The sequence below is a fragment of the Nyctereutes procyonoides genome, unplaced genomic scaffold, assembly GCF_905146905.1.
Source record: "Nyctereutes procyonoides isolate TBG_1078 unplaced genomic scaffold, NYPRO_anot_genome, whole genome shotgun sequence".
In the NCBI taxonomy this organism is placed as follows: domain Eukaryota; kingdom Metazoa; phylum Chordata; class Mammalia; order Carnivora; family Canidae; genus Nyctereutes; species Nyctereutes procyonoides.
Genome location: NW_026575139.1, coordinates 44,739,427 through 44,766,358, shown reverse-complemented (window position 1 = coordinate 44,766,358; position 26,932 = coordinate 44,739,427). Strand labels below are relative to the sequence as shown.

Sequence of the window (26,932 nt, the reverse complement as noted above, 5' to 3'; positions counted from 1 at the left end):
AAATAATAAATGTGAAATGCCAACTACAGTGACTTCTCTATAGTAGGTTCTCAATAAATGGGAATTATTATTGGTTATGAAACCAAGATCTGGAATTAATGATTCTATTTTATATTCATTTACCAAACAGATTAAAGGGTTTTGAGATTCCTTATACTGAGGGGGAATAGAATTGAGTGGCTTTACTTGAACTCATGATCAGAGAACTCTGGAGGGAAAATGGGAAAGGTTGCAGTATGTCCCAGACTTGCCTGTGCAACTTTTTCTTTTGTGTGTGTGTGTACTTTTTTTTTTATTGAAGTTTGATTTGCCAGCATATATTATAGCACCCAGTGCTCATCCTGTCAAGTGCCCTCCTCAGTGCCTGCCACCCAGTCACCCCTTCTCCCTGCCTGCTTCCCCTTCCGCTACCCCTGTTTGTTTCCCAGAATTAGGAGTCTCTCACATTTTGTCACCCTCTCTAATTTTTCTCACTCATTTTCCCTCCTTCCCCCTATAATCCCTTTCACTATTTCTTATATTGTCCGTATGAATGAAACCGTATAATGTACAACTTTTTCTCACCATCATCAAAATCAGGACTGGATTGTTTTGCACAGTTAAATAGCAGCAGCCACATCTTCATAATGAAAGGTTTTAAAGCATATTCCTCCGTAAATCTCTCATTCCATTCTCAGGATTTCTATTCTCTGCTACTCTTGCCTGATGTCAGATTGAGAGGATAAGCCTGAAACATACCAAAGAGAGATTTTAAAGGGATCTTACATATAATGATGTACCTTGAGTAAAATGACTAGTTTTAGTTAATTAAAATTTATGCATATATCCACCATGTGATAATGTTATTGATCCATAGTCTCATGTCTTCTTATCAGTGGAACTGATGCCAGAATCTTTGCATTAAATGTTAACTAAATAAAATAGCTACTTAATTATCTCTGATGACCTGGTAAGCTAAACACAAAATGGTCCTTTTATTTTCAGCCGCTCCAGTGATTTCCAGAAAATGAAGAGTCTGAATTTTTCTGGCTGTCTGGAACCTATAGCTAGAATTCAGGTAAGTACCCTGTAAAAGAAGAGAGTCCTGTTCAAGAGAGCATGGTGAACAAGTTATAAAGCACTGAAGAGGAGGCCCTTATGGGTCAAGGACAGAAATCTACAGGGAACCAACTTCTTGGCTCTTCTTGAATGAGCCATATGCCCTGTCCCCTGTGGCTTCTCCATTTTAAAAAATTAGGGTGATAGTTTTTGCAAGGTATTATCATGATTTCTATTTAGATGTACAGTATAGTGACTGAAGACATTGGCTTTGGAGTCAGAAAGACCTAGATTTGAATCCTGGTTATGTTACCCACCAACTGTCACTTTGAGCAGAAAACCTCTTTATGTATTACTTTTCTCATTTGTAAAACAAGGGAAATTATTATTCCTATCTCATAGGGTCAGTGTGAAGATTAAATAAGGCGCCTGGTTCTTATAGAAAATAAGCTCGTGTAATTCAAAATTCAAAGTATTCAACTGGTAGATATAGACATGGGAGGATATTTTCAATTTTAAAGTAGATTTTAAATAGGCTTTTAGTTTAAATAAGCACCATATGCCAAATTATCTGATGTTTAGTTGATTCACACATTTCTGATTACTCTTTATATGCCTAGTAGAAGTGCAGCCATCAGTATTAGGAATATATGACATTTATCTGCATGATAACAATGCTTCCTCTCTTGATAATTTCATTCTGAAATACAAGGACTGAATGAAACGAAAGGGAGAATTATTAAATTATCAAGTTCCAAAATAGTAAAGCTTTACTACTTTGAGATTCTCACATTCACTTTCCTTGGTAATGTAAATTGCCTGTTAACAATCTTAGCTTTTCTTTTTAAAGATTTTATTTATTTCTTTGACAGAGGGAGAGAACAGAAGCAGGGTGAGCAGCAGGCAAAGGAAGAGGGAGAAGCAGGGTCCCCACTGAGTAAGAAGCCCAATGAGGGGCTTGATCCCAGGACCCGTAGGATCATGATCTGAGCCAAAGACAGGTGCTTGATCGACTAAGCCATCCAGGCACCCTTAATAATCTTAGCTTCTAAATAATAATAATAATAATAATAATAATAATCTTAGCTTCTTAAGTATATGTACGTGAATGAGACCTAGAAAGAAATTTCATAAGTTTTGTAAGTATAAGAAAAATAATGATTGAAAAACAGAGTTTTCCTTGGTATAAACTGTTGCATACAGGGGTTGAGACTCTAGAAGGTCTAGCTAGATAGGACACCCTGATGCATAGATGACAGAAGGACTAGTAGATAAAAAGGGCAGCCCATGGAGGTTGGAAATCAGGAAAAAGGAGGAGTGGGACAGGTGGGGCAAAGAGAAACTGCTGGCCAAGATGAAAAATTGCAGGATGGGCATATTGGGTCCAAGCTGTCAAAAGATCGGATCGTGTAGACATCCTATCATCTCTTTTCCTGATGTAGATAAACAGAAATAGCTGTGGCCTGCTCATCTTCTCTCCATATTCTGTCTTCTGTGGCTGACATCACCCAGTTCTGCTTCCCCCCATGCCCACTGCCCCCACCTTACCCAGTTGGAAAGTTGGAGCTTTGGAGTTGTTTATAATCAGAGTCATGGACTATTGGGTATTTGAGCTGAAAGACAGATGTGTGACTATTTCCAGAAATACAGCCTGATTATGATGTTCTCCACAATCTCTTACTGCTGCTTTTGACATGGAGATCATCTCATGAATTGCATAACAATAAGCATTGTTTTTAAACAACTTTATGAAAAAAAAAACTAAAAAAAAAAACAACTTTATGGAGATGTAATTAACATAAAATCTATTTTAGATATATAATATACTGATGTTTTAATAAATTTATAATTATTTAATCATCACCACAATCCAATTTGAGAACATTTCCAACATTCCCCCAAAATCTTTTATGCCTGTTTTCAGTGAATCACTACTTCTACCCCATCCTCCAGGTGACCACCAATATGCTCTGTCTCTATTGATTTGCCTTTTCTAGACATTTAAATGGAATCATCCAATGTCTTTTGAATCTGGCTTCTTTCGCTCAGCATACTATGTTTGACTTTTATCCTTGTTGCAGCAGATATCCTTGTTCCTTTTTATTACTGAATACTATTCCATTGTTCATGTGCCAGCTGATAGACAGTTGAATTATTTCCAGGCCTTTGCTATCATAAATAACGCTGCTATGAATAGTCACATACGTGTTTTTTTTTTGTGTGTGTGTGTGTGTGTGTGTGTGAATATATGTTTTCATTTCTTTTGGTCAGATTCCCAAGAGCAAAATTGCTGGCTAAGATGGTAGGCTTTTCTTTAAAAACCACCCAATTATTTTTCAACCTGGAAGATATACCTGCCTGCCAGCAATATGAGATTCCAGGTTCTCCACATCCCTGTCAATACTTACTATAGTCCGTCTTTTTAATTATGCCCTTTCAGTAGGATCACAAGCCTTCCATGTTGGCCAGAGTCTTATTATAACTTGAAACAGGCCATTTGATATCTATACAAGCAGAAAGGAATGCTTAGTTTCCATTTCTTGTTGTGACTGAATGATTAGAATAAGTTAAAAACTAAAACTAAAACCTAGCACTTGATGTGGGTAGGGGTAGAGGATCCATGCTGACTGTATTCTTCCTCTAGCCAACTGGACAACTGCTTCTCCTATACAGCTCCTCCTCTGTTCCAACAAACTGAAGCAGATCCTTATAGGATAAGCCTTTCATAGTGTTATATCATTGTGTTATGTTAAAAAAAAAAGCACACACTCAGGAAAATCATTTATTCTTGAATTTCTTCCTGAAATGATGAGATTGGGTGACAAATAATGCAAGCAGAGAGAAGAAAAGAAAGCAAAGAACCCAACATCTGCCAACTGCCCTCATACTGGATATGAGATGAGCATTTTCATATTTTTCATATCTTGAAATTCTCATAATCCTTGAGATAATCTTGTAATCACCATTTCACAGGTGAAGATGTGAAAGCTCAGAGAGGGTTAGGTAATTTGCATAACAACACACACTAAGTGAAGCTGGGTTATGGGTTACAAGCTGGGTCACCTAGTTGGAATCCAATTTTATTTCACTGTGCCAACTGAGAGGAAATAATCAAGGGGGGAAAATTCTGATGAGCAGAGGGAAAAAGTTAATGTAACTGCTAACTAATGAGAAAATTTAACAATGAGATTTACAATGGTCAATTATTATACCTGTATGATACAGCAGACACTTATTTTGTGGTGCAGGGCTTCTCTTATTTCCATAGTTGGGGGCCGTATATATCTACAAAGTTCAAACCATGGGGATGAAGAATCAAACTCACAGCCACAGAAGGAATGGAGAGAGGTGGTGGTCTGGTTTATTGCGTAGGCATTTTGACTTTCTCCCAGCTGAGAAAAGATTGTTCATTCTAAACACTTGCCCAGATAGTGTGGAGACATTTTTACCACCTGGGGTGAGAAACTAAGAAGTTCCAGAATTGGTACATTTTTTGAGTAATAGTTCTGTTTCCCTTGGGTGAGTGGAATCTCTCCTGATGTCATTGCCACCCACCACCACCTGGCATCCCTGCGTGGTGGCGGTCACAGCAGTGTGTAGATAGAGAAGAGCATTCAGAAGAGGCTACAGGGTGCTTGGAGAAACTCTCAAAAACAAAAAACACATTTACAGATTCCAGAGTGGAGAACTCCTTAATCTCCATCTTTAGGAGTACTTGATTTATGTGCCACTTACTTCATTTGTTTTTCACAAATGTTTATATGATCATCATGAAAGGAAAAGTGAGAACTCCTCTTTATTTTATTTTTTTTATTTATGATAGTCACAGAGAGAGGCAGAGACTCAGGCAGAGGGAGAAGCAGGCTCTATGCACTAGGAGCCCAACGTAGGATTTGATCCCGGGTCTCCAGGATCGCGCCCTGGGCCAAAGACAGGCGCTAAACCACTGCACCACCCAGGGATCCCAGAACTCCTCTTTAGAATGACTAGTTTCAAGGGGAATGGCACTATTTCCCTAGGTTCTTCTATTCCTTAGGGCATCAAGTTAGACGCATAGGTTCACGCATTGTTTCGAAGTGCAGTAAAAGGGACAGGGGATGGGGAGATGAGAATATAAGTAATACATTGTGAAATTATTTTTTTCTCTAATGACACTCAACCCTGTCAGGTACCTGGATTTTTACCAATTAAGTCTTCAAATTTTAGGGCTTTAGATTAAATCCTAACTCTGGCAGCATTTTGTTACTGGGCTCATATCGTGTACTTGCTAGCACTTACCTTTCAGTGGGAATTAAAAATTCCAGTTTATACCACAGGATCTAAGAGTGAGGGGAAAAACTAGCAAATGTGATTACTCAATCCTTTATCAGAACAAATGGTCATTGGTGTACCTAATAAAAGCAATAATAATAGTAGCATTGAATCAATGCACTTCTCAAACTATGTTCTAAAAGATGTTAACAGGTGATCTATAGGGAAAAGAAACCCAACTCCATAAATCAGATGAGTTTGAGAAACACTGAATAAAATCTGTGCAACACCAAACAGGATTTAATATATTAAATGTACATTATGAGCCTCCAAGAGGGGGATACTGCATGGGAGTATTTCCTGAACTGCTTGAAAAGAAAAACTTTTTGTTTTTTGTTAGTATAGCTAACATACAAAGTTACATTAGTTTCAGGTTATACAACATGGTGATTCCACAAGTTTATGCATTTCTGAAAGGGAAACTTTTAATCACAGGAACATTTTGTACAACATTTTGGGGAAAGACAGCACAGCAAATTTGCAGTTGCTTTAGTCGTGCAGTTTCTTGTCTACCTGAGGTTCACACATGCAGGCAACTTTTGCCATTTCACCTGGATTCTGTCTAATATCTGCCATAAAGACCCTGACTGGTAAACTCCTGGAGCACAGAAATATGTTGAAAGAGAAATGCTATCTATGCCCCCTTTCTAAATCTGAATTTGCTTCTAAAAGCTGAAAGGGCCAGCCTGACTGAGCACTCTTTTCACGGTAGTCTCTGTGAAAGGGGAACCCTTCATTTAAAAACAAAACTGTCTAATAATGAAATGCAACTCATGGCACTTCTTTGGACCAGGATTTCAGCAAACCAACTGTGAGGGGACATTTTGGGGATCTGTAGAAAGTTTGAAGGCTAAGGGACTATTATCAATGTTATTAGGTATGATAATAGTATCTGGTTACTCACAAAAGGACAGTTTTTGATGCCTACTCAAGTGTTTAGTGTGAAATGTCATGATGCTTAGGATTTGCTGTAAAATCCTTCCCAAGAAATAGATGCAGTGAATATGGCAAAATACTAATAAATGTTCAATCTAAGAAATGGGATAGGTGGGAATTTTTTTTACAATATTTTTTTGTAGGGCTGAATTTTCTGACCTTGAAGAGTCTTTTAAAATGCAGGATAATCAGCCCCAAGCTACTAAATCGGACTTTCTGGAAATTGCACCTGGGAGTCTGTTGTTGGTTTGCCTCCTCTTCTCTCTCACTCTCTTTCTTAAAATCATACTACCAGGGTTTTTTAGTTGGGAAATCTGAGATGCTAGCTTCCTCTGGAATGTTACAGCCTTTACACCTCTCCCAGTCATTCATAGCGTGGTGTTTTGTTTAAGAGCTTACAAAGCAGTGATGTAGGTGTGTGAGAGAGTCTGAATATACCAAAAAGCAGATTGCCCAGATTTGCAGGTTGAAGCTGCAGATGCTAACTAGATGCTCAAGCATCTCATTAAGCAAGTAAGTTTAACATGGCTGGTTTTTATGGATTAGTTTTGATATTTACTGTTTGTAATGTGAACACATCTTTTAAATAAAAATGAAAAAGTGAATAATTACTTGCCATAATTACAAAGTAACCATAAAATTATAATAAAAGCAATGTTACATTTCATAAATAAAACATTTTAAAGCAGACAATATAGATAACAAGATGAATAAAAACTCTAATAAATTCTAATGTGTGTACCTAAAACAAAATTGCTTAGAAAATGGCATTATGCATCATTAACATAAAAAGTTATATATTATATTTCACATACTAAATGGGGGTCGCCTTCAGAAGTCACAATTTGATATATCTTTTTAAAAAATGCAGTTATGAACAGAGAAATTCAGTACATGCAGAATCCATGCTGTTAATCTATATCATCTATACTTTTCAAAAAATCCATCATATTGTCATACTTTCAAAATGTTATTACAGAACGTGCCTGAGCATCATGTCTGTATAAAATGGATCACGAGCATAATTAGCTATGTCCCAAGCCATAACACCCATTAAATATGGGTTTCTAAGCTGTTTTTGTTTTTCTGAAATACTCTGAAATGAACACATATTTTTTGAAAATGTTTGTCTCTTACCGTCTAAAATCATGTAGCATATGGAGACATCAATCTAATTTGAGAGCAGCAAGAATATATCAGATCCTTGCTAATAGGAAAGAAAGTGAAAAAATATTCCTAAAGAGAAAGAACTATGTCATAATTATATTTGTATGACCTACACCTAGCACAGTGCCTAAAACATAATAGGCATGCAATATATGTCTGAGTAAATGAATGAATGCTTATCATATCTCTGATTTAGCTCTATCCCCTATTCTCAAAACCAATTATTTGTTGAGGTAAAGGCTTTAATCAGAGCTCTTAGCCCAAGAAAATTAAATTGCTGAGCCGGGCCCCTTTGTACGAAATGTAAAACTCATGAAATTCAAGTACCCTTGGGAAATCCAAACACATTTTCATTTACCGATGTATATAACAGAGGCAAAAATAAATTTAGATAAATTTATTTAAATACATGGATGTTAGCTTTTGACATTTCTTAAAATGTTCGAAAAGGAAATGGAAAATTCTGTCTCACAAATTTGGGGGCAGCTTTGAGTTACTGAGAAAATGCAGACAGAAAGCCCAGGTTTGAATCCTGGCTCTGCTACTATTTAGCTTTGTATAACCTGGTAATGTCACTTAATCTGAGCTTCAGTTTTCTCATTTATAAAATGAAATGTGAGATTGAATTAAAGTTTCCTTTAATAAAATCCTATTTTTTTAAAAAATTATTCCTCTCCTGAGGCTCCTGAACAGTGTCCAGTGTTAAGCTTCAAATCTTTCCCAATATTAAGTAGGCAGAGTCAGGTATGACCCTGTGCACAGACCCAGTGCCATTCTGAATTACATGAGCCCAGGTATTGGCAAGCAAAACTTCCACATATAGGTAAAAGCTCTTTGTTGTTCAATTTTTAAACAAACATATTTAGAAAAACAATTTTAAATACTCTCATTTCTTTTAATAGTTGAAGTAAATTTTGTCACAAGGCAGCATACATATCTGGTTGTGAAGAGCATATCTTCTGCAGTTGAATTGTTTGGGTTGGAATTCTGGCTTTAGAACTTAGACAAGGATAGACGTGTTAACTAATCTTATCGTGGTAATCATTTTGCTATTTATGCATGTATCAAATCATCACAGTGTATGTCTTAAATTTACATAATGTTATATGTCAATTATATCTCAATAAAGCTGGGACTGGGGGAATAGATCTTAGCACAAGGAACTTCCTATGATTCAGTTATCTCATTTTCTTAAAGTGATTACAAAAAGAAAAAAAATGCTACCTACTTCACAGGTTTGTGGGAGGCATAAGAATTAAATGAAAAAAAAAAAAAAGCCCCACTTAGATAGCACTTAGGAGAGTGCCTGGCATGTAGAAATCACCCCATAAAGCAGCTACCACCAGTCTTTTCCAAACATTTTTTATCTAGGAAAACACATTTTACCCTAGTAAAGCACACAATGAAAGTGCTGTGCTATGTACCTGTCTCTTCACTCTGACCTGTTTGTGTTCACATCTGCAGAATAAATGAGGAAGGCAGGTGGGGATCATTATTTGACTGTTCCGCTCACTCCTACCCTAGAGTTCTAGGCCTCTCTTCAACTGATTGAATTGCTTTGGTCAATGTATCAAATTTGCCTACAATTGACCATTTTTCTCTCTAGCTATGTGCTGTTGGCCCATTCTGGGCAGCTAGAGAGAAACTGCGATGTGAAATGCTGACTTGGGCTGAAAATGGTTCATGAGTCTCTGTACTGTTGTGAGGTAAATGAAATGATGCTTGTGGTTTAAAAAACTGCAAGATGCTGTCCAAAAGCCACTTTTTCATATGGAAAGTCCAATTTGAAGATAAAATCTAGAGGGAAAAGGCCAGAATGTGGGATGTGACCTCTGAAAGACTCTCATTATTATGAGGTATGGTGCTCATTTCCCAAGGGTCATGGGGTAGCAGTTTTTCTGTCCTGATTCTATACCCTGAGAGAGATGACCTGAGGCGTAGGAGAGCCCCTTCCCAAGACTGACACAACCGTAGGGAAGAAAAGGCCAGCTTTGTTCTGAACTATCTTCTCACATTCATTAAACATTTCAAGTAAACAGCAATTGTATTTTACATTTTAAAAAGTTTTTTCTTTAAAATAATTGGCAGGGAACTTTACTTGTATGAATGTCTCCTATTTAAGGGAATAAATATACATTTTACATAACAATCATTAAATGAAAATCCTTTAAAAACTGATTTTACTCTATAATTGATGTGTCCCCATTTAGTATGTAAATGATGTTAAATATATGTGCAATTCTCTAATTTTAGGAAACATGCTTTTGCAAATTTTTATTTTTATTTTTTGGAAGCATAACATGTAAAAGTGATACTATTGGCTAGACATAGTTGCTGGGGGGAAAAACTGACATAAAGCAAATGGCATGTTATCAGCATTGCAGAACAGTACAATTAGCAACTACATTTTATCCTACTGGCACACAATTTCAATGCTTGGTGGTGTATCTAAAAACAAGCCTAGAGGGTATTATGCTAAGTGAGATAAGTCAGACTGAGAAAGGCAAATACCATATGATTCCACTCATAAGTGGAATCTAAAAAAAAACCCAAAAAAACAAAAAACACAACCAAACAAATGAATAAACAACAAAAAGCAGAATCAGACCTAAAAAAACAGAGAACAAACTAATGGTTGCCAGAGAGGAGGGGGCTGGGATTGGGCAAAATGGGTAAAGGGGAGAAGAAGACAGGGGCTTCCAGTTACGGAATGAATAAGACACAAAAATAAAAGGTACAGACTAAGGAATATAGTCAATGATATGTAATAGTGACATAACAGGACAGATGGTAGATACACTTGTGGTAAACATTAGCATAATGTATAAGCTTGTCAGATCACTAAGTTGTATAACTGAAGTTAATATAATATTGTGTGTTAACTATACCCAAATAAAAAAATAAAAACAAAGGTAAAGAGAATGGAGAACAAGAAAAATATTTTTCCCTGTTAATTAGCATAACAGGTCACAAAGCTAAAGGGATATGTTTTGAAGTAGGGCTTACAATAGTGGGAGCAATTTTGAAATGTGAGGACAAAGATGAAATTCATATTATAAGTTGATCTGTTTGTACCTCCATTAATAAAATCCATAAGTCCAAAAAAATCCATAAGTCCATCTAAAAGAGTTTTTAATTTAAGTTTTTATTTAAATTCCAGTTAGTTAAATTCCAATATAATAAATCAGTTCAGGTGTACAGTACAGTGAGTCAACACTTCCATACAACACCCAGTGCTCAGCAAAGCAAGGGCCCTCCTTAACCCTCATCACCTATTTTACCCTTCCCCTCACCCACCTAAAACAGTTTTTAAAAATCATCCCAATTTAAATCATCTTTCCCCAGATCCCCCAAAAGATTTTAATGGCTGGTTTTTCTTGAAACTCAAGGACATTTTTTTTCCCAAGAGTTCTCCAAGTTGCGAAGAGTAATAGGGAAATCTCTGAGTAAGAAAAAAGTTTGCCGAGTTCTTTCCATGGATAATGAGCTGAACGAGACAGGATAGCGTACTGACCAATCTTCAATGCCAATAGGAACAGTAATTTGGTCCCTACCATTCCATTCAGGCTGAGAGCCTTGAGCTGTGGAGGTCTGCATTGTTTGAATTCCTCCTGGAGACTCAGGATTGCCAACCACTGTTCTGGGAGCCACAGCGGACACAGGAGGCTCTTGTCGCATGCTAGATTTTACAACCTGGCTCTAGCAATGATAAAGTCATAGACACTTAATAGGCAGAGGTGGGGGATCCCTGGGTGGGGCAGCGGTTTGGCGCCTGCCTTTGGCCCAGGGCGCGATCCTGGAAACCAGGGATCGAATCCCACATCGGGCTCCCGGTGCATGGAGCCTGCTTCTCCCTCTGCCTGTGTCTCTGCCTCTCTCTCTCTCTCTCTCTCTCTCTCTCTCTCTCTCTCTGTGACTATCATAAATAAATAAAAATTAAAAAAAAATAGGCAGAGGTGATTCCAGGGACTGCCAGTCGGATCCCAGTATGTTCCCCTGAACCGTCCACCTCTTTCCTTTATGCTCTCTCCTTTATGGCTCAAATGAAGTAACTGGAAATTTGAAGGGAAAGAACTGAGTTGCCGATGAATGCAGAGGGGGTGTAGTAACTTACCTGAGAGCTTTGGTCATTATTCCTTTAGTCTGATCAATTTAAAACACAGGCAAATTTAAGCTGTTGGAGGTGGAAGGGTGTGATCAAGCACTGCCTATTGATACCTTCTTGCCAAATAGGAATTGTGATGGTACATATCTCATAGGGTGGCTGTTGTTATTAGATAATAAAACATTTGGCACAGTACCTAAAACATAGTAAATGATCAATAAACAATCACCTGTCATTATTTTAAGTGCATTGCATTCCTGGAAACCGGTCTTCTGAAGTTACTTGTCACTCATAGAACAAAATAGTATCTATCCATGCAACCTTGTATTTATCAATGAGGTGTCACCTTCCAAAGTCCTGAGTGAGTCACTGCAGTAGGGATGGAATATGTACATGTTTATTAGGCAGCATCAAAAGAGCAAAGCTGTGAAATGGAAAAAAGTAGAAATTGGGATGCTTACATATCCTATATTCCACTTTCTTACAGCTGCCCATCAGCATATTTCTGGAAATGTTAATTAAGACTGTGATTCATTTATCCACTGTTAGATTGATGTGGAAGTTTCTGGGGAGTAGATGCAATTACATTATTCAGTAAGACTGGTCAGCTCCCTTGCTTTATCTTTAGTTGAATAGCTTCTTATTGACCAAATCGAAAATCACAGTTTTAGTTACTCCATTCACATCACAAAGAATCAAAAATAGGCAACCCTTCCCTAATTCAAATTGGACATCACTGTCCTTATTGCGATAAAAGATTACTATCACATCTTAACACATTTTCCCCTCCACCTTCCCTCCCACCTAGTTTTATTCATTGGAAGGGATTTATAGAGTTACAATAGCTAAAGCATTTTGAGGTATCAAATTAAATATTTCTCAAGTATCTTGAATCTGGACTCTTCATTTACATCTTACTTTAGCATGAGGCATTAACAGTGCAGTTACACATGTGGTCACAGATGGGTGTCAGAATCCTTTGAAGACGTTGTTGCTGTTGTATATTATTCTGAGATGCCCAGCCTTGCCCCTAGTTCTTAGATGGTTCAGATACGTTTGCAAGTTTGGAAAAAAATGGTCTAAAAGAAATCAGCTAATAAGTCTAAGTGGCAATATTTGACACTTTTTATAGTTATTCTGGGGTTTTGATTTCATGAGACTTTGAATACATTTGAATACATACATATATATTTTTTAGGATAAATGTTAATGATATGAAGAATGATGGAAGGAGGCATAGTGATAGGAAATGGCTTTAGGCGATAGGAATGTGAAGAATATGATCCAGGCAAATAATTTTTAATGGCCTTAATGATCTTTTCAAAGTTTATTTATATATATTTGGCAGGAGCCATTTGCTAAAAACTGATATTATTTATTCTGTTATGTGCATTTCTACTACTTAAAAATAAAATTTAGCAAATTAAATAATTATAATTATTCATTATAAGAGCTAATAACTAGTCAGGCCTGGTTAAAATATAAACTTTATACTTTATTAATATGTTTTTAACACTAATTTTAGTTCAAAACTTGATTCTTCATTAATGTAAGTGAAAAGCACTAGTGTTTCCAGCTTTTTTTCTTCTTTTACCTGTCATTTAATTTGGATTGAGATCTTCCTATAACTCTGTTGACAAGCAGAATAGTGTTCCACCACATTAGAAATTTTATAGCCAGAGGTAGAAACTATACTTATGTTAAAAAAAAAATGCTTTTGTCAGATATAGGGATTATCCAATTTACTTTTCCTTCTTGAAGTCACTATACACTAAAATAGGTGATAAAGAAGACATAGAATGTGTATCAGGTGTCTTGGGGCTAAGACAAAAATCCAGGTAAAGTTAGGGAAAGAGTAGGTGGAAAAATTCAGCCTGAATACCTGGCTCTGTAGGTCCCAAATGATTCACCTCTATCAACTTTTCAACAGACCTTCAGCAGGCTCAGTCAGCATTCCCAAAGGGACCCTTCCCTCAAATCCAACTTACAGGGTAACTAAATGTTCCAGTTAGGGTCACCCTTTATTTTTTAAAAGATTTTATTTATTTATTCATGAGACACACACACACACACACAGAGAGAGAGAGAGAGAGAGAGACAGAGAGACAGAGAGACAGAGAGGCAGAGAGGCAGAGACACAGGCAGAGGGAGAAGCAGGCTCCACGCAGGGAGCCCGACGTAGGACTCGATCCTGGGACTCCAGGATCACGCCCTGGGCCGAAGGCAGGCGCTAAACCATGAAGCCACCCTGGGATCCCCAAGATCACCCTTTAAATCCATGATTCTCAACTGGGGACAATAATTCTTTGCTGTGTGGTGCCCTGCACTGTAGGATGCTTAGTAGCATCCCTATCCACTAGACACTCCTCCCAACCCCCTGAGTTGCAATAACCAAACATGTCTCCAGACACTGCCAAATGTTCTTTCGGGGGCAAAATCACCCTCTAGTTGAGAATTGCTAGATTAAAAGTGGCAAAATATAAGTTTAAAAGGTGCCTAGTCTGATAAATATCTCCCCCCTTACCAATGCTGAAATTGCTTTAATAAGATTGTATCTTTCTTTTCCCAATAGATTATAAGGCTTAAGTCACAATTACCAGTTTACCATTAGTCCATAATGACAAAGGGTTAGTTTTCCAAACCTTCCCAGATCTGCTGACAAAAAGGTATGAGCTAGAGGCCCACCTGAAGTGGACTACTTTTCAGAAAGAGGACTAAGGACAAACTTCCAAACTATAATTACTTTACCTGGAATCATTCAGCCATCTGTCAGACATGTATCTGATGTCCTTCCCGGGTCAGTGCTAGGTGTAGTGTAAAATGTCCAGTGATTCCAACACTCTGTTAATGCGAAGAATGGTCTAGGAGCTGGCCAGACACTGAATACTTAAGGGGGAGAGTGAATAATTAGATAATCTCCTAGGTTGGAAGATTAGGCCTTGTCTACCTGTGTCCCCAATACCTGGTATACAACAGGTACTTAATATGTACTTGCTAAGTGAATAAACAAATGATGGAGAAGGCCCCTGAACAGCTAGGTGGGATCGGGATATAGAGCTTTGGTAGGAGGTTGGCTGAGAGGGGTCAGGAGAGAACAGCTTCCAAGGAAGACACGTAGATGTTTGGAGGTGGGGAGAGCTCAAGCCCTAGTGAGAAAACTCCTGGAGTCAGCTCTGCACCATAAATAAGACAGTTTAGGGAGAGCATGTGTGAGCTTTGAGACAAATTTCCTGAGTTCAGATCCACCACTTACTTTCTTTAAGATCTTAGGCATCTGTAGGATAGGAATAATGATAGTGCCTCCCTCCAAGGGCTGTTGTGAGCATTCAACGAGGTAATACTTAAGCCTTTCAGACCAGTGGCCTGCTAGTAGAGATGGGCTAGGTTGACCCTTGAGAGTGGCAGCGTTTTAGACTGGGATGAGGGACTTGAAGAGAGACACAGAAATATGAACATTGTGGAGCACCTGGGTAATGCAGCTGGTTGTGTCTGACTCTTGGTTTTGGCTCAGGGCCTGATCAAAGGGTCATGAAATCGATCCCTGAGTTGGGCTCTGTGATCAGCCTGGAGTCTGCTTAAGACACTCTCTCCCTCTGCCCCTTGCCCACCTCTCTCAAATAAATAAATCCTTAAAAAAAATCTGAACACTTTGGTAAAAGGGAAAGGGAGCCCACCAGGGATGAATAAGAAGTTGATCAAGCATCTTTAAGTGCTCCATGCTCAGATGTTATCTAATCAGCACAAGAAGCTGATCAAGCATCTGTAAGTGCTCCATGCTCAGATGTTATCTAATCAGCACATTCATTAGATTTTCTTTAGTCTCCCTGGTGACTTCAAAGCAATAGGCAAGAAAATGGTGACCAAGTTTTCCTGAATATTAGGGTTGTTGGGAAAGCTTTATTAGAAGGTCAAGGAGATATGGGGCATAGACTACAGGGGAGAATACATTCAAAATAGTGAACCTAGGCTTTGAATTCCAAAGGAAAGAGAGGAAAGTGAGGCCAAAAATGGCCAATTAACTGGAAGAACTGGGAGGGTTTTGGTGACTGAAAAGTCTCAAGTCAAACAATAGCTCTGGTGGGAGAGATAAAAGGGTAGGATGTGGCAATGGTGGGGAGGTTTCCAGTGTTCAGAGATGGAACAGCTCCAGATGACTCAAGGAAAACTTCACATGGATATGGGGGCACTGAGCAAAAGGAAGTAGGGCCATTTACTTTTCCCTTGCTCAACACAAACCATCCTGTTCCCAAGTGTATCTAGTTGGCAAGAAATTCAATAATTGTTTAACTGCTCTAGTAAAATCCCTCTAACATTCTTCTTAATATTTTCAAAACTCTGTAGGGTGAGTCAGGTGGAAGGAAAGCTGCAAATAGAAATATACATTAAGGAATATTGATAGATATATAATATTTCTGATTATAGATTTATACTTTAAATATAAACATTATATGAATTGGGTGATATATGGTATTCCACTCAAGTCAACCAAAAGTATTAAGTGATAGATCCTTTCTCACATTACCTGGAATATCTTCCCAAAATCCATCTCAGAAAATGTTCAACTTTTTCCATTCTCATCTCAGTAACTTCTTTTTTCCACCCTCCCTCAACATACATGTGTGTACACACACATACACACATACACACCCCTTCCGTATACGTCATTCGTGGGATTCATTCATTCAATAAATATATACCAGACACTGTTCTAGATGCTGGGGTCACAGCAGTTAGTCAGACTAGGTCTGTGTTTAGATGAGGCTTAAATTCTAAAGGGAAAGACAGTGACAAACAAGTGAACATATTCATAATTTCAGATGAGAAAAGTGCTATGAAAAGTCATGTGATCAAATATTTTATATTGATTTGTATTTTATATGAAGTATGTATATGTAAAATTATATGTTAAGTATATATCCCATTATCTCTTAAGAAATTAGGGTGTAAGGGACAAAAATTATTATCCAATATAGAACTATGGGCAGAACAAAAAATCACTGATTTGCTGATTCTATTTTTCTGTTTAAGAAATCATAAAATGTTTAATCATATGTGAATCATAAATATATAATAAAGTTTTATTTTTTAAAAGATTTTTATTTATTTATTCATGAGAGACAGAGAGAGAGGCAGAGACATAGGCAGAGGGAGAAGCAGGCTCCCTCTGGGGAGCCTGATGCAGGACCTTCCCAGGACCCCAGGATCATGACCTGAGCCAAAGGCAGACCTCAACCACTGAGCCACCCAGGTGCCCCATATAATAATGTTTTTAAAGCGAAGTGTGTTTAAGAAGGCCTAGCCCTACCTCTCTACACCAAGAGTCTTACCTTCAAAGCTAGATCTAGTTAAGAGTGCTATCACCTAGTACTTTCTTCTCCAGGCCTGTCAAAACTAAGTATCTGGGTTTGAGGTCATTTGAGAACAAGCTCACAATCCTTGGTTTCTAATTCGAACTCCATGCCTAATTACCAATGTTCTTTCTTTAAAGAACTATAGCAGAAGTATTCTGTGTAGGCTAATAGAATGACATACTAGGCTACCCTTGAAAAAGAAATATATAACCAGTGCTTTGCCTATGGAAGAACTCCTTATGATTTTTTCGGCATTTGGTTCCATAGGCATGCCAAACAAGAGTGAAAGTAGATTTTGTTTCTAACCTAGGATCAGGTGAGAGGAAAACAGGGAACCAAAGTGGGTGTTCACAGATATTTTTTCCCTCACACACAAGTGAGTAATACCAACAGCACATCAGGACCTTGTGTTATAACCAAAACCCCGACCACCACAGTTAGATAGGGTGTTCCTTGGAGGCCCCACCAACAGAGACCTTTAATTTCAATGAACTTCCTGAGAAATTCCTGAGCTAGCACATCTTACCTGTGCTTTTATTCATCATTCTTTTTCAAGCAGATAACGCTAAAAGGCACATTTGTTATGCTTAAAATCTACACAAGGTCACCAAATTAAAACAGCATGTACAGATTTCATCAACTCTCTTCATAAATGAAACTTTTGTTGGTAGCCTCAAGAAAGCCAGTATTGGCTGGGCTGTAAGCCTGTGTTCTGGCAGATGGATGTTCACATCTCCTTTCTATTCTAGTTCCATGTGTCTCAGGCACAAATTGGTAAGAGGTCATAAAATACTGATGAGAATTTCACTGACATCTGTAGTGTTATCATTTGTGTTTGTAAGTGACTCCTCAAGGAATATTATCTCAGATAAAGATAATCAGAGTGTGCCTGAGGCATAATTTGGAGTAACCAATCTATCACCAGATTCCTACTTCCTTTCACTGCTCATCTGTCTCCCACAATGGGGAGTGGAGGGAGTGGTCTCCCACCTCTGGGGGTAGGAGTGTTTTCCTTCAGCTTTTCAGAGAGGAATCAAGGAATCAGGGCTGAAACACTGCTCTGGGAACTTTAAGGCCCATTGTATAAACACAAATGGCACACATAATGAAGCCTCATCCTATAGGGAGCCTACCCCTTGTCTTGTCCCTTCTACTAGACATTTTTCTGTACCTATCTTCAGTCTTTAGAATGTGAAGCCCCATGCATAGAGCAGAAATGCTATTTGCACACTTAATTCCTCACTATATTTTAGTTAACAGCAGTATCCCTCAAACAAGCATGGCCTCTCTGCCACTATGACTTTTCCCTCCAACACTTCAGTGCTGGAGCACCCCACCTTTTGCAGTGTGAACCTTTACTGCCCCATTTAGAGCTGCCTCTGCTCAAGTGAAGGGCCTAGCCTGGTGTACCCAGTCTTATCAAACTTTTTGTCTGGAGTATTCATGTATTTAAGCCCTCAAGGAACAGTAATGTGGTGTTTTGGTGAAACTAAAGCCATAATAGAATGGAAAGAAAAATGGTTCTTCAAATATGTCTCCTGTAAAGTTTTACATATTACATAAAGACTCCTAACTCTGGGAAACGAACTAGGGGTGGTGGAAGGGGAGGAGGGCGGGGGGTGGGGGTGAATGGGTGACGGGCACTGAGGGGGGCACTTGACGGGATGAGCACTGGGTGTTATTCTGTATGTTGGCAAATTGAACACCAATAAAAAATAAATTTATTATTAAAAAAAACAAACTTTGTCCCAGGATAATCAGATTATCCTGTTTTTAATATTTTCTCAAAGTTTGATGGCCAAAACAGAATTCAGTTAGTTTTTTCAACTTTGTGTCTCTAAACAGGGTAAAGGTAAATCTTTCTGCATTACTGTGCTCCATAATATATTAATCCCTGTGCTGTGCTACCCCTGCAAAATTATTTGTTCTGGTTAGGGGCTCTTGGTGTATAATAATGAGACATTATTTGATAATCAATTTTCCTGACTTGAGAATTAAAATCTCTTTTGGTACTTTTGTGTAACAAAACACAGTGATGATATACCACTGAGAATAATAAAAAGAACATTTTAAATGGAAGACCATGAGAACCAGGACTATATCACTGCAAAGTTTCCACATCTGATTCGTTTGTCTTTCAAAATAATATACATTAGCTAAATGGATATTTAAGACCTTAGAGCGGGACTTATTTAAATGAATTTTGATTGCTTTCAAATGTATTTTGTTTTGCTTTTTAAATGGAACTTTGGTCGTTACCAAAAAAAAAAAAAAAAAAAAAAAGAACCTAATTTTTTTATTATGACCTTCAGCCAGAATGGGGAACAATATTTAATTTGGAGAAGGTCTTCTTTAAAAGCCAGTATGTCAAATTACCGACTTCTTTCTCTCTCTCTCTTTTTTTAAAAGCTTTTATTTATTTATTCATGAGAGAGAGAGAGAGGCAGAGAAATAAGCAAAGGGAGGAGCAGGTTCTCTGCAGAGAGCCCTATATGGCACTGGATCCCAGGATGCTGGGATCATTACCTGAGCCCAAGGCAGACACTTAACCACTGAACCATCGAGGTATCCCTCTCTAAATTCTATTTCAGCATTAACACATACTGAGTCCCAAATAACCCTGAACTATATATGGAAGATGAAAAACAAGTAATTTTTTTTCTTTGAATGTACTGAACTGATCATAATTCTCAAAATACTAGTTTAATGTTTGGAAAATATTTGTAAAGGAATGTGAATTAGAGCAGTTCAATCTCTTTGCTTTTTTATTTGTGTTCTTCATGCCAAAATTGTGTAAATATGGGCCACCAAAGCTTAAGCCTCTTCAATTATAAAATGAGGCTATGGCCATCATGCTTTAAACACTACCTGCCCCCGCCCCCAGTCCTCACTCTGTGCCCCCCCACCTGAGATGCTGTGACCCAAGGTTTCCACAACCCATGGTTCCCACATGTGTCTCCACTTAGAATAATCTGGGGATTTTTAAAACATTTCCAACCCCAGGCCACATCCCAGACCAATTAAGTCAAATGCCTGGAACATAGTTTTTGAAAGTCCCCAGGTGATTTCAATGTGCTGCCAAGTTTGAGAACCACCACCTCAACCAACCTGTTCCTAGACAAACTTTTGTTCATCCTTCCCACCTCAGTTCACCCTTCTTATCCAAACAGAGGATGTCTGATGCCCTCCTTGCAGGTCCTAGGCCTTCTCATGATTCTTCCTGCATAGTTTCAGGCTGGCAAGATTTAAAGTGGATTGTGACTGTTTACTCACAGGCCTGCTTCCTCAAACTACTATAAAATCTATGAATATCTTTACTTTCAAATCCCAGAGTCTAACCCTGTGCCTGGTGTTTGGAAGTACTCAATAAATTCATGGAATGAATAACTTCTTCCAACCCCCCTCCCCCCCAAAAAATATAGAGTTATGTTAATATTTATATGCCATGGAAAGAGTAGTAATTTAAGATGTGCTTAATGTGATCTTTCACTGATGGGCAATGAATGTATCATATTTAGGAAAACATCTCGTCATACCAATGAAAATAGAACTACATCTCAACATCAAAAAGAATCATAAAATACAACTTTACCTATGAATTTGAATTCTTTACTTAACAAATGCGGGGAAACATTTCCTGTGATAAGAAATACCTAACACAACCCATCCTCTCTCAGCTCCACTTCCATCTTGAGTAGATTATGTGTTGTTTTCCAAAGCAATCCTTTCAGAATTTTATGATGTTTCAGGGGCTTATAAAATGGTTTTTAAGAGTTTTAAAGTACTTAGTTTACAAAAGGTATTATATAAGAGTACATGTTTTTTGTGGTATTCACTGTTAATATGATCATTATGATTAAAAAAATATTCACATATTAAATTTTGCTACAATCTAATTCTAGACCATAAACCCAATCTTAAACATATGTTTTTTTTAAAAGCTGTTTAAAATATTTTTCTCCTTGGTTTACCTAATTATTTCATATTGCAGCAATGTTTCACAATCTAACAATAATGTTGTTCTTTATCTGCTAGGTTCAGAAGGCCTGAAAAGAAATCAGATTTAGGAACTGTTTTCCAAGATAATAACGTCTTACTCATTTATCTTTTCATCTGAAATGCTGAACTATCTCATTAGACATAAAATTAAGGCCTTACCAACTAGTGTTCACTATGCACTCATTCTGAATGCATATAAAAGATAAAGATGAGAGAAAAGTGCAGTCCTCCACTTTTAAATGCCTACATTTTCATCAACTACTGTAGACTAATTTTTAATTTTATTCTATTAAGTACAACTAATTTAGAAGGCAATCATCGAGAGGTAGTTGTCTTCTTTTCCATATGAAGTCACGACTTGAAATCATAAGCGCAATATCCTTAGACACTGCCGCTTTGCTTTATCAGAAATAAACTATGAATGTATTATCAACTGTGAAAAAAGATCAAAGCTTCTAATATTCTATTCCAGTATCATGGCTCCCAAATTGTAAAAGCTGGGAAAGAGGCAACTATTCCAAGTTAGCTTTAGCCCTAACAAACACAAAACTGAATGTCTTTTGCCAAAGTAGGCACACAAACAGGCACACTGTCAATCAGCCAGCTTTACCTACTGATGTTTGGATTAAAAGAGCATTTTTTAAGCTGGCTTCTGCCAGCATAAATCTGATTTTGGATATTGTCCTTTGTCAGGTTCTCCTCTGCTGGTCTCCTCACCCATTTGTCATACCTGGAAACATACACCCTGTTATTAGTTTAGTGAGGGGCCCTGTGGGGCGTTACTGCCGCCCCTGGTCAGAGGTCACTGGGTCAGCAGTCGGCCTAAGACCTGGGGGGGGGGGGAGGGGGCAGTAGCCCAGCAGGTGGGAGCGCTGTGCATCCCCGGCCTGGGAACCAGCTGGATGGAGGCTGGGGCTCTCCGTTGTCTCCAGTTCCGAGTGGCAGGTCCCAGCGGGCATAGGCTGATCCACGAGGTGCAGCTCTCTCCCGGACCCAGCAACGAAAAGAGGCAAAGAAACCTCAGTCTCCTGATTGGACTCTTGGTGCCATAAAAAAACACTTCCAGGGGCCCCTCTGCATCACCCGTCACCTTCGGGAGCAGGCAAACAGAATTTCGGAGGGGGTCACGTACGCTAAAACCACAGCAAACAGAGGCTGTGTCTACCTTTACAATCGCAGGGAGAGTTAGCGGGGGAGGCTTGGCTTCCAGGCGGCGCCCCCTGCATCCAGTGTAAAACCCACGAGGGCGCGGCGTCCCGAGCGGTGGGCGGGCCGGTGGGTGCGGGACAGGAGGACGGGAGGGAAGTGAGGAGTCACGAAGCCTCCTCCGCTGGGATCGCAGCCTCTGTGAGGGGCCCGCGCTCCGCCCGCCGCTCGGAATTAGTAAGACGAGGCTCAGGCCAAACAGCCGCCCCCGCCCAGCCCAGCCCAGCCCAGCCCAGCCCGACTCGGCTCGGGAGAGCGCGTTCCAGGGGAGCGGGGGCCGCGCGTCGGGGAGGACCATTCGGCCAGAAGGGGGGAGCCGACAGCGTCCCCTCCCGCCTCCGTCGCGTGGGGAAAGGTCCAGATCGCAGGGGTCCACACGCACAGCGCCCTTCCGCAGCCCTGCTCCTGCCTCAGGCCCCCGGAGTGGGGGTGGCGGCCCCCGCTTTGCCCCGCCCCCGAGTCCCGGCACCCCTCCGCGGGACGCTTGGTTGGGTCCGGGGCGGGGCCGGCGGGGCTCCACGTGCGGCCGCAGGCTAGGCTCTCCGCTCCCGCAGCTCGGCCGCCACCCCCGCCACCTCGGGGCGGACGTGTGGGCGGGGCCTCGGGGGCGGGGCCTCGGGGGGCGGGGCGGACGCGGAGCGCTCGTCTAGCTCCCGGGGCAGAGGGGCTGAGAAGAGCCGGGCTGGCGCGGCGGAGGCAGGAAGGGAGCGAGAGCTGGCGGAGTCGGACGCCGGGCGCTCCGGGCTTTCTGCGAGGTACTAGCGGGAACTCGGCGCCTGGGGGGGAGGGGCTCCCATTCCGCCCCCCGGCGCGGCCACCGCGCCCCGGCTGCCCACTGTGCCCCCTGCCGGCCGGGCGGCGGCGGCGGCGGCGGCTGGACGGGACTTGGGGAGGGTTTCTGGGAGCCGAGAGCCCCAGCCGAAGCAGTGCCCCCTTCTCTGCGTCTTTCTTCGCCGCCTTCTTGCTTTCTCGGCTCCGGGCGTCGCGCACCGGGCTGGAAGGTCGCCCCTCCAGCGGCGGAGCTCGCCCACGCCGGGACGGGAGGACGGGCCCGGGGCGGCGGGGAGGTCCGTGGCCTCCTGAGCAGCGAGGGCGGGAGGCCGGCCGGGGCTGCGGGCTGCGCCCCGGGCTCACGGTGCCGCGCTCGGCTCCCCGGTGGTCCTCCGCGCCCTGTCCCGGGGGCTCCTGGCGGGTGCGCCCCAGCGGCCGCGCCTTGGACGGGGCGCCGGGGCCAGCCCCTGGAGCCTGCGTTCCTGGGCGCTGTGCCGCCTGTTGTGCGCGCGCCGGGGCCCGGCAGCCCGGCTGCGGGAAGGGACCCGAGCGCGGCGTCTGCCCCACGGTCCCTGAAGCGTCTGGTCGGGGAGCCCGAGACTGAGCCGGGGCTCGGCGGCGCCAGAAGGGGGCCTCGGTGGGATGCGAGCTGGGGGCGCGGCCTGCAGAATTTGGGTTCCCGGAGGTGCTTGCGGCGCGCAGGCCCGGCCCGGGGCAGGGGAGACCACCAGCCTGTCCTCGAGGAGGGCCGGGAGCTGTCAGGTATGGGCCGCGGGGGGCCCCCGCGTGAGACCCACAGGGCTGGGAGCAGCACCTCGAGTCCCGGGACAGCATAACCTAGTGCGGAGGGCGTTTTCTTTAAGGGGATGAATAAACGGAAAGCTGTCAAAATAAGTATATTTTGAAGTTGAAATGAAAGCTGGCAGATGTTCAGGCCGTGCAGTTGTGTACTTAGTGTCCAAAGAAATATTAGCTCCCTTACACCCTTCTCGTTCTTAATTTTTTGGCAAAAATCTGTTTTGCCAAGATTTCCCCCAGGAGCTTTGCATAGCCCACAGCGGGGAAGGAAAACTCCAGCAAGCGTTCTCAGGTTGCCTTGGACTTCAAGCCTGTGCTCTGCAGCTTTTTTGGGTGTGCAGAAAAAAGTATGTGATTCTGTCTTCCCCCCCACCCCCCCACCCCCACCCCCGAGATCCGACGATGTTTGTTTATGGGTTTTACAAGCATCTATTTAAATTTAGCTTTTACGCGAAATACTCCACCGTTACCACAGGGTGTAGTTTAGGGATTAGAAAATACTGTTGGAGAAAGCTGCTAGTGGCTTCATTTTCCAAGAATGTAAGTCATTTCCTTTCTGTGATTTCAGGGAGTTGATATTTCACAGCATCAAAACTTTGTGGGGAAAATTTTCCGTAATACATCTGTCATTAAAAAGGCTTTTGACTTTTGGGTTTTTTTTCCTTCTTAGAGCAGTGCATAAAGTCAGCCTCAGCATTGTTAAAGGATAAGAAGTTTTTCAGAATCTACAGCATTATGAAGAGTATTGTAGAAAGTGATTTTTAACAAGCACCAAGACTTACAGCCTGCTCGGTAGAGAGTTGGGGGAGGGGAGAAACCCAGAGGAGAGAGGCAGGAAAACAGATGCTTTTGCTGTTGTCCTTTGTAGTATAAAACTTGTAGCACTTAATCATTTTCCTTGGGTGTGGCTTTGAGAAATAAAAGTATTTTGTTAAAAAATGAAATTACTCCACAGTATGAGACAGCTGACATTTAAATGCTCTTTCAGTATGTTTGTAAACATACTGGATTTATATTTCATATTAAAATGGACCTTTGGGATCATTAGAAGAGAAGGGTCCCTGGGGGGATATCTACTATCAAGTTATCTGCAGGATATCTTCTCCAGAAAGCAGACTGACTGTAATATGAACTAATTTTCCCCCTTTTGAATTACTTGTAAAAATGCCTGAGATCTGACACTGATGGACCACAGTAATCAGCAGTTCTTGCAGAACTCAAAACATCTTAAGAGAAAGGAAATCTTTCTCTACTTCCACTCCCTCGTTTTTGGGGGACAACTGGGGTAAGCTCTCAGCTTCAAGTACATAATTTGAACTTGCTGACTTAAGATGGTCTTAGCTCTCCAGGAAAACAGTAGTGCTAGCATGAAGACACTGTGTTTGAAAGCAAAGTGTCCATGTGCTAGGTAATCTTTTCTGGCAACACAATCTGTAAAAATTCATTCAGTTGGGCTAGCTGAATCCAGGGAAATGGGGGGTTGTAGAGCTTTTCTAGTTTCTGGACTTAGTTTCCACTTTTAACTACACTTATAAAGCCTTTGGCTTTCAGAACTTATGACATAATAGACTTGTGTAGCCTTTTGTGGCAGATGCTTGAAATGAAAGTTTCAAACAGAATTGTTTTTGACTGACTTGTCAAGTTCAGAGTTTAGTGTAAATGAGTCCTGTCTCACAACTTTTTGATAAAGGAATTCTTTGTAGTTTTCAACTTGGATGCTGCACATTTTGATTTCTGAGACTGAGAGTTAAAAAAAAAAAAAAACCTGCAAACAATTATTTTATTACATGAAAGCCAGTACCAAGAAAAGATTAATTCAGTCCAGATGTAAAAATGTATGTGAATTTTAGATTTGGATGATCTCAACAAGTTTTCCCTTTTGTTGATGAAACTGCCTGGATCCCAGATGGCATTCACAAATTATCCCTTAGGTGGTTTTCTGAGTTCAGAACTAAATTTCAGAGGCCTTCTTTAAAGTCCTTTTAATATTGTTTTAAGTGTTCTAAAGAATATAAAGTTTTCTGTATTTATGCAGAGATGGGTTTTTCCTATTCCATGTTAATACAAACCTTATAAATACCCTGGTTTGGTAAATGAGGCCTGTGTAGGAAAGCCAGAAGTATTCAGCATTGTGTATTCTTATAGACAAAGCATAGAATCTTTGGCTTTCATTTATGCAATTCCAGTTCTCTTTTAAAGGAAATAGAGTTTTGTGTGTTTGCAGTCTTCAGTAGAATCCTGTTGTAATACAGTTTGTGGTTTCTGATAAAGCAGTTGGTCCTTATAATCCTCTACCCTGCTCCCTCACCAAGAAAGAACTAACACAACCTATGAGAAAACTCCAGTCCTTTAAAAAATCTGTACTTCCAGCACTAAAGTTATAAAGGGTGTGTGTTGCACACTTAAAATTATATACTTTTAAGAAGTCTTTGATTATGTAATTACACATTTGGGAGTTTAATTACATTGTGATTGTGTATTAAACAATTGAGTGTAGGAGGGAGAAATAGAAAAGATACAATGATGGAATTTTATGCTTGGTGTGATTTTAGTTACAATGTACATTTCTTAGGGGCATCTGGGTGACTCAGTGGGTTAAGCGGCTGCCTTTGGCTCAGGTCATGATCTCAGGTTTCTGGGATCAAGCCCTACTCAGTGGAGAGTCTGCTTCTCTTTCCCCCTCTCCTCTGCACCTAACCCCACTCTTGTGCACGCACGCACGCACGCACACACACACACACACTCTCTCTCTCAAATAGATAAATAAAATCTTAAGGAAAAAAAAAAAGTATCTTTCCTACACCCAAACAGGAAAAATAGATTGTTGGCCTCTGTAGTTAAACTTTGATATGGAGGGTAATAGAGAGGGCCTTTTGAATTGCACATTATTCTAAGGAAGAGGCTTATTTATAAAAATAAGTAGAAGTAAGTCAAAGGAATAATTTGAGAGGAAGGAGGAAGTAGACTACCGGGCATTGAGTTGCAAGGGAAATCTGAATTTAGGATGAATATTTGAAACAAGGCTGAAGAAGGGAAAACTTTTATTTGAAAGTGGAAATTAAAAAGTAAGATCTTTTTGGCTGAGAAAAAAAGGGTTAATATTAAGGTGCCCTACACTATCTGTATACAACTTGATATAGTGATGTTAAGTGATATTATTATCCTGGACCGCTCGCCTGCATTTGTGTTGAATTGCTGCTTTGATGTTAAATAATGTTTAGGAACGGGATGTTTATTATTGGGTGGAACA

The 26,932-nt window shown here is 40.4% G+C and overlaps 1 protein-coding gene across 6 annotated transcripts in view; it reads left to right on the top strand.

The window, feature by feature from the left end:
• FRMD6 (FERM domain containing 6) overlaps positions 1-26,932 on the top strand; it is a 234,150-nt gene that overhangs the window by 135,399 nt on the left and 71,819 nt on the right. For 5 of the 6 annotated variants that reach the window (XM_055303737.1, XM_055303736.1, XM_055303738.1 and 2 more), the window contains one exon: positions 985-1,057. The gene's annotated coding sequence lies outside the window, so the exon portion shown is untranslated. Of the gene's footprint in view, positions 1-984; positions 1,058-22,780; positions 22,869-26,932 lie in introns of those variants that run through there. The other variant, XM_055303734.1, reaches the window with a different exon arrangement.